Here is an 8,492-nt window from a genome sequence, read left to right on the forward strand (position 1 = left end):
AAGGGAGAGCTTCTCTCGTGGTGCTATTGATAATTTCTGCATTGTCAGTGCTGATCACTGCCCAGGTCACCCATTGAGGTTGATGTGAATTCCAAAGCCATTGCCAGGACTGGGAGGGTCAGGATAGCCATCCGCTGGATTATCACCATCTGCAATTGTCAAAGAACACAAGAGCTTCTCAAAGGAGGGTTGCCCTTGGGGATGGTTAGTTTATCCTTGGGCATCCTGCTGTATAGAGGAAATGGGTAAAAACTTAAGTTTCCTGGCAGGGATCCAAATGGGGGCTGTCTCCCCCATGGGAAAAACGCATCCAAATCCCCTGCCCACGGTAACTAGGGGGTCAGGTCCTCTCCATTGTTGTGTCAGGGGGTCCTTCCACCTGACTTTCACTTGGGACTTAGAGTTTAGTTGTCCCCAGTGCTTCTGAAATCTGGATTCAGTGGCCCCTTTTGAATAATTTAAAACGTTAACGGTAAACAAAGCTATCTGTAACTGTATATGGGGGCTAACTCCCCATTTTGTTGTCATAATTGCTCCATAAGATATTGGTAATTTCTTTCTATGATACTTTGGCCTTGGAGATTATAGAGAATTCCTGTAGTATGATGAATGTGCCATTTGTCAAAAAACTGTCTTCTGCCTCTTTTGCACTGCCAGTGACCTCCTCTTTTCGGGCAGTACTCCTGGCTTCTGACCTGGTCAGTTCAGCCTCCTGAGTAGCAGAATTGCAGGTATGAAGGATCGATGCCTGATTTATTTGAGATTTTTAACCACCTCCTTTCATGGATATTACAATCAAAGAAATGCTTCCCCTTGAAAAGGGAAGAGGGTAATGATTGGAGAAGAGTGCTGAAGATCAGTGTGTGATCTCTAGTGCAGGGTTGGTTACAGGCTGATTAGTTCATCCACAGATGCTGGGGAAAGTCCAAATTCAAATGATTGTGCTTGGAAAATCCACCAGGTGTTCCTGGGACACCACCTGCATTGACTCAGGGCCTCTTTGCCCCTTTACTTCTTGTTTTTCTCTCTCTCTTTTTCATTGTCCAGGTCATGTAGAGAGGGGTTAGTTTACTCAAGTAATTCATTAAGTATATTTTGGCCAACTCGTTACACCTTCCCTCACCTTTCTCCTATTTTCCCTATCCTGACAATCCCGCTGCCCCTTTCATAAATGACTTGTTGTACCATCTATCCTTTAGGATTTCCTGGATGGTAATTCTCGCTGTTGGATTCTCCACTAGGATTTTCTGAATCAGAGCCAGAGGAGCAGAATCAATTTTTTTCCAGGGCATGAGGTACGTTCTTTTTTCTTTCCAATCACAATATTGTGGACAACTGTCACTGGGCTCTTCCCATGGTAAATCTCCAGCCAACATTTCAGTAAGAACTATGCCACAGGACCAAACATCAGCTGGTTCTGCATGACATTCTTCTCTCTTCAGAAGTTCTGGAGCCACATAAGGTAAAGTACCACACATGTTTGTCAAGAAACGCTCACAATTCTTATGGCGAAATACTGTGGCCAAGCCAAAGTCACAGATTTTGAGGTTATCCCTTTTGTCCAAGAGGAGATTCTCTGGCTTAATATCTCTATGAGCTATTCCAATACCATGCAGATAAAACACCCCTGCCATGAGTTGATGGAAGAACCTCTGAGCATCTTCTTCAGGCATGCCTATATCTGGCTGTATTCTATCAAAAAGATCTCCACCACTACAGTATTCCAAGAATAGATATCGCATATTGCCTTCTCTCCTGTGACCATAGAATTTCAAAACATTCTCATGGTTTAACATTTGATTAATGCAGATTTCTTTCTTCATATTTTCCGGAGAGTTCCTGGCCCGCTTCATGTCTACAATCTTCACTGCAACTGCCTGTTTAGTTGCTCTATTCACAACAAGCTGAACTTTTCCATAGGTACCTTTCCCCAGGGTTTTCACCAAGTCCCAGTCTCCACAAAAGGGCACTCTCATGACTTTTCCAATCAGTCCGGCAGACTTGTCCTGGGCCGGCCACCTTGATGCCCCTTTGTTTTCCGTGAAGAAACCTGCAAATGAAGCTGCCATGATTACAGGTACAGGTTAATGTCTCCCGAAGGGAGTAAGCAACCAATGTGGGTCAGATGGACCCTTGTTCTGTTGCTTAAAACTGCCACTGAGAAGAGGCTGAATCCACCAGCCTGAGCCTTCGCCACTGCCTCTGTTCCTGGGAGCTTTGTCCTTTCTTGCTGGCTGTGAGGTTTGCCCTAGAAGTCTTGGTCACCTCAGCCTGTTCTGGAGCCTGTGTTTGAAGTTCTTTTCCTGCTTGCTCTTCACCTCCTTCCTCCAGCAGCCTGGACCAAGCAAATGAAGTCCAGGCCATGCTGCTCTCCTGTATATGCAGGACATGATGAGCCCACCCTTCCCTTTCTGGGAGGGTTTGCCCTTGCAGAAGCCTTCAGGAGCAGGGTGTGTCTTGTCTGGCCCCTGCCTTTAATCCTGGCTACTCCAGAGACTGAAATCTGAGTATGTAGGTTCCAAGCCAGCTAGAGAAGGAAAGTCTGAGAGAACTTTTTCTTTCATTTACTACCAAAAACAAACAGGCAAAAAACCACAAGTGGAGTTGAGACTCAAGTAGTGGAGAACAAGGCTTGAGCACAAAATCTTAGGACCCAGGACGAGAGTTGAAGCCCTAGCACTTGCACAGATTCTTCATGAATTTTTGTGCTTTCTTCAAGTACTCAGCTTTATCAATGTAGGCACATCTTTGTTTGTTACCTTTCTAACCTTTCTAGTGGTGGTAATTTTCTCAAGATTAATGGCCTTCTCTGGGAGTGGATAAAATGAAATCATCATTGGTGGGGTTTTTTTTTTTAATCAGTCGTTGGTCTTGAACTCTAGGCCTGGGCATTGTCCTTCAGCTCTTTAGCTGAAGTCTAGTGCTCTATCACTGGAGTCACAGTTCCACTTCCGGTTTTCTGAGTGGTTTATTGGAGGTAAGATCCTCACAGACTTTCCTGCCTCTGAGGCTGGGAATCTCAATCTGCAAATCTCAGCCTCCTGAGTAGATAGGATTACAGACCTGGGGCACTGGCACTGGACTGGTTGTAGATTTGTTGGTGAGGGGAGAGTCTCCCACTTGCCCCATAAAGTTTGGAGAGTGCCCCAAATTCTACTTATGCTTTCGGGAGGGTGTGTCCTCATAGTCACCCTCAGGAGCTTGGTGTGGCTTGCCCAGGACTCTAATCCTGGCTACTGAAGAGGCTGAGATATGAGGATATATGTTCCAAGAGAGGTAGAGCTTTGTTATCACCAATTTACTAACAAAATAGCCAGAAGTGGAGCTGAAATTCAAGTGGTAGAGTACAAGCCTTGAACACAAAAGTTCGGTCCCTAGACCAGACTTGAAGCCCTAGTGCTGGCACTAAAACCTTCAGGAATTTGTGTGTTTGTTCAAAGCAAAGATCTCAGTTTCATCGATGTGGGCTCTTTTCCTTGATATCCTTGTGGTTGCCTTTTGGTCAAGACAGACTTCATAATTGTCTCCATTTGAGTGGGCTCCTGGGGGAGTAGAGGAAAGAAGAATCTCATAGTTTTATCCACAGGGGTAATAGGTATGAGGAGAGCCTCTCACTTGCCCCAGGAGGTTTGGAGGTGGCCTAGGTGAAGCAGCCTGGAGTTTGCACATCAGTCTTATTCCTACCATCCACCTGATATGGAGATGTTTAATGAGCTTGAATGACATTGAGTGCTGCAGGAAGTGGATTCTTAATTACTGAATGGTGGAATCCAAGTGCCATTTAGAGCAGTGTTCCTAGAGTATCCAAACCATGGAAACTAGGAATGCTGAAACCTCAAGCAGAGCTGACAATGTTGTCCACACAAAAGTAGCTGGGTCTACAGTTCAGGTGCAAATGTGAAAGGTGATGAAGCTTGTTGTCAGATATTTCTTCCCCTTTTTACAACTGATTTGGCACATTATGCAAATGAAAATATTAACATATGACAGCATATTCTTGCTAAGACTCAGCTGTAGTGGAAGCATTTTTCTTGGATTCAGGTGTGTGTGTGTGTGTGTGTGTGTGTGTGTGTGTGTGTGTGTGCGTGTGTGTGTGTGTGAGTGATGCTGGAGTTGTGATGGAACCATAGGGAATGTCCCCCTTGATTGTCTGTGAGAATTGGCTCCATAGGTATAATTTGAATAATGTGGAAACAGTGTAGTGAAGGAATCAAATACTGAGCTCAGCAGAAAAATGGAGTTTCCTGGAAGGAAATCTCAGGTAGAAATCTGATTGAGGCCGGGTGTGGCTGAGGCAGAACTTCAGGGGTATTTTCATGTTATTGGGATTTATACCATGATGTAGGTAGATTTAGGTGGTCAGAATTGCTACTGGAAATCATTGTGGGAAAGAAGGAATGAGACTGGAGACAGGAGGCGCACTGAGGATGCTAGCATGCTCTATGTGAGTGGCTAGTGGCTCATCTGAGTTTATAAGTCTGAGATCAGCAGGCCAGCGTACAGCCTTGAATGTCCTTAGCTGAGGGGAAGAAAAAGAGCCCAAGGTTGATTGTTTTAAGATGGGTGAGTCCAGTTATATAAAACCGTATCCCCAAGGCCCTTAAATCCTACCTTTGTAGACGCTGATTTGACGAACCTGTGTTGGCAATAGCACTCTCCGGTTACTAAGTAGAGCTCCTCAAATCCAGCTGGAGTCAGGGGATAGAGGTAGGGTTGTTCTTATACTTTTTTGGTCTGTGTCTGTGATTATAAGCATACTATCTTTTAGAAACATGTATGTAGAACGTTGTTCAACTAGAAGGAATATCAAGCCTCTTATGTTTCATGAAACAATCATGATAACTGTTGCATGATTGCTGGTAAGAGTTGAATTTCAATTTCTCTTAAAACTGAGATGGAGTCATGAGGATTGACTCCTGGCATAATTCTCAGGTTGTAAAGTGATAGCATCCTCAGACCCTACCGTGGGCAGGCATCTGTCCCAGCATGCTGTTGAACCAAAAATCTTAGGCTATCATAAGTTGGGCCCTGACATTGCTCTGAAGAACCTTGTCCAGTGCTTACTTTCCAGTGTTTTGCTACCTGGTATATACCGCTAAGATATACAGCTGTCTTTCTGACCACGTGCTTTGAATGTGGATGCATCTCTTGAATGCTTCTTATACTATTTTCAGTGTTTTTGGAATTTATAGTTGGAGTGCCCTCCTGACTTTGATCAGAACTGTAGGCTTCTTTTGTTGTACTCTGAGGTTCTTTCTTCATATCTATGAAAACATAGTGAAAGATTAAAAATTAGAGTTACATTTTACAATTGCTAACTGCTGATTTTGCTTTTGTAAACTTGCTTGCGCTAGCACTAACCGCCCCCTTCCCCTTCTGGAAATAAGGAATTGAGTAAAAAGTCTAGGAGTCCTGATGCCGACCCGGGATGAGGTCTGTGGTCATAGATAAAGAACGAACAGGTATATGTTTTTCTAGTTCCTGTTTGTAAATTCCCTAAGCGGCTAAATGGGACCCAAGATAGGGACCCAGGATAAGGACCCAAGTTAAGGACTCAAGATAAGGACCACCTGGCAAGTCCAGCAAACTAGGCCAAATGTTAATCAATCACAAGCATATAACTATGTAAACTCCCCTCCAGGGTGACTGCTTCCCCTAGACTTGCCCCGAGCCAACTGTTTTACAAAGAGTGTTATAAAATTTCCCACGTAGCAAAATGATTGCTGGAGTGTATAGTGACTTTAAATGGGCCAATCCCGGGTTATATGCTAATCTTGTGGTTTTTGCCTTTAAGAATGCCTGTAACAGCTGCTCGGGGCTCTCTCCCTTGCAGAGGCAGAGAGACCGTTTGTGCAAAACCTGAATCAACTCCTCTGGCTTGTTGCATCTACTGGTTTGGAGTGTTGGTTTCTGGGGCGCCATCCCGTAGACGAAAGTAACCCAGGATTCTGGGGTCTTTCAGTGGGGTCATCCGGGATAACAGCATCCCAGAGCCCAAATTCCAAGACCAGTTGGAATTAAGATAGAGCTCTTGCGTTTCCCGTCTTCTGTGTTTGTTATTTCTGTTCTGCATTCTGGGATCCAAAAGTGCCTGTACAGGACGTGTATTTTGCCTGTATTTGGGCCATTGGGGGAGGCAGATGCGCCCTGAGACCCCTGGCCCGGTTCGGGCAGACGTGCCCTGAGACTTGGGGGAGAAGAGGGAATGTGGAATCTCTCTCTTCCTGGCCCCTCCCTGGAGTCCTACTCCGGGGTGACCTGGAGGAAGGAGGGAAAGTGGAATCTCTCTCTTTCCCTGGGAGTTTAGCCGTGGTTGGCCACTCCCATCTGAAGTTGCTTTTTCTATTTGCAGTCGTTCGACTGCTGCGCAGCACCTGTCTGGTTTCATTTGTTTCTGTTTAATGTTAATTGTCTCTGTTGTCTGTTTTGTTGTCCTTAAAGGGATGGGGCAACAACTAACAACCCCCTTAAGTCTGACTTTAGATCACTGGAAGAAAGTTACAGCCTGAGCCCAGATTGTCAGGTTTAAGAACTTGCTTGTTTGTCAATTATGAAATTGCCACTGACCACCTGCGAGTGGCCCCAGTTAGATCTCAGCCTCAGGCCTTGGCTCAGGGGGTCTGAGCATGGGGGAGAACCTGTCAGTCTGAGGGGACGGCTGCTAGGGACTTTTGTCCCTTGCCCCAAGATGACTGGGAATTCTCCTCCGCATTGGAAGGCCCCTGGGTCAACGTCTGCAGGAATCTAAAAGAAAAATCCTCGGGAGGTGAGTAGGGGGTTGAGTCCCCTCTTAAGTGAATGTTGGTAAAATGTCGCCCCATTCACTGAGACCTGATTTTGTCTTTGTGGCCATTTGTTCGTCTTGTTTACTTCAGTGTGTTTTCTATCCTGTTTCCGGAGGTAGGGAAGTTTTGGGTGAGCATGGCAGGCTCATTCAGCAGACTCTGGATTCAGCTTGCTGAGTGGGAGCCGCACAGTGTTCCGGTAGGGATAAACTGGGTCCCATTAGTCCCCAACTCAGCCTCTGGTTATTGTCTACTTCTGTTTTACAATGTGGATCCTTGGTTTCTGTGTTTATCTGTGTTTTGTTATTTATTTATTTGAACATCTCTGAGGGAATAAAAGTTCCAGCTGGGCTCGGTGGCAGACCTGCTATGCCCACCCTCCCTGTGAGGCATGGAAGGTTACTGGGCTAGTTTGGTTCCCTTCAAGCCTCAGGCTGCATTTTCTCCTTGTGGAGGCTGCCAGCGGGGAGGATGTAGAAGGCTGTGTGCCTGGTTTGGACTTTTTCAGCTAGTCCTGACAATGTAACAATTTGTAAAGTGCTCTTGTCTAAAATTGAATAAAATAATCTGGCCAGTTTAGTTTTAGGTGACCCCCTCCCCCAGCCCTCCTCCAACAGAAGGGATTCAAAAGACTAATTAGTGAATTGCCTTGCTACATAAGCAAGCTCTGGGAAAATAAAGCCCAACAAAGGTACCTAGTTTTTTTTTAAAAAATACTGTCTTAAATTTTTGTTTCAAAACTTTAGAAGGTGTACGTACGACTGATTTTGATTTTTGCGTGCTTTAAGATCTGTGTGAGTGTTTTGTGTGTGTCTGTGAACGTGTTCAAAGATAAGAATTGTCAGCATGCTGTAACAGTTGGGTGAGTTTAAATTTAAAATATAAAAAGGTTATGAGGTTTGGACATTACCAAAAATTTTAAAAAATCTTCACATTGTTTTAAATGGCTTTTTAAAGATTCTTTAACTTGTTAATTAGAAAATCTGGTATTTTAAAAACTAGTATTTTTAAATGCATAAGACTGTTTATACTGTAATCAAGTTATCTGGCTTAACAAAAATGCATTGGCAGTTTGGGATATAATTCCCTTGGCTAAAATTTGGGGATAAATATTAAAAATTTAAATGTAAAGGTTAGTTTAACACTCTCAAAGATGTTTCTTGTTCTGTCTGTCTAAAACTGTGTATTTCATTCAAGGACCAAGAAAAGCGACAGGGGAAAAAAAACTTAAAAGCCAACAGAAAACCTGTCTTTAGAGGTAAAGGGTGAACAGGCAGAAGTGCACTTCAGCTGGTCATACATGGTGGGACGGGCCCTGGGAGGAGTCCATGCATGGTGAAAGAGGGCAAGCTGGCACAAATGCAGTTCATCTAACCCTAAAGAGTCGGATTGGGTGTGTGCCCATTGCATAGAAGGGGCTGAGTGGCCCATCTTTGTTCGCTCTTTTCCCTGCAGACAGACACTGAAAACATGATGGTTAAAATGAATGATGTGATGATCTGATTAGTATTGTTAAAACTTCCCCTTGGATGTGTTAACATTAAAATTAGGAAGGCCTTAAAAAGAGGGTTAAAAAGTTATTTGTATAATGTGACTTGCTTTTAATGTTTTACAATTAGGATGTTTTAAAAAGTCATAAAGATGCTAAGTCTAGCTTTTTGGTTCAGTTATGATGATTGTTATTTTTGCATTAAGGAAAAATTGTCA

General features: G+C 44.0%; 1 pseudogene; it reads right to left on the reverse strand.

Moving 5' to 3' along the window:
• Nucleotides 1–896: 896 nt before the first annotated feature.
• On the reverse strand, nt 897–1,976 carry LOC122123354 (annotated as a pseudogene).
• Between the last annotated feature and the right edge of the window lie 6,516 nt (nt 1,977–8,492).

This window comes from Dipodomys spectabilis, unplaced genomic scaffold (genome assembly GCF_019054845.1).
Source record: "Dipodomys spectabilis isolate Male_0828 unplaced genomic scaffold, ASM1905484v1 ptg000227l, whole genome shotgun sequence".
NCBI lineage: Eukaryota > Metazoa > Chordata > Mammalia > Rodentia > Heteromyidae > Dipodomys > Dipodomys spectabilis.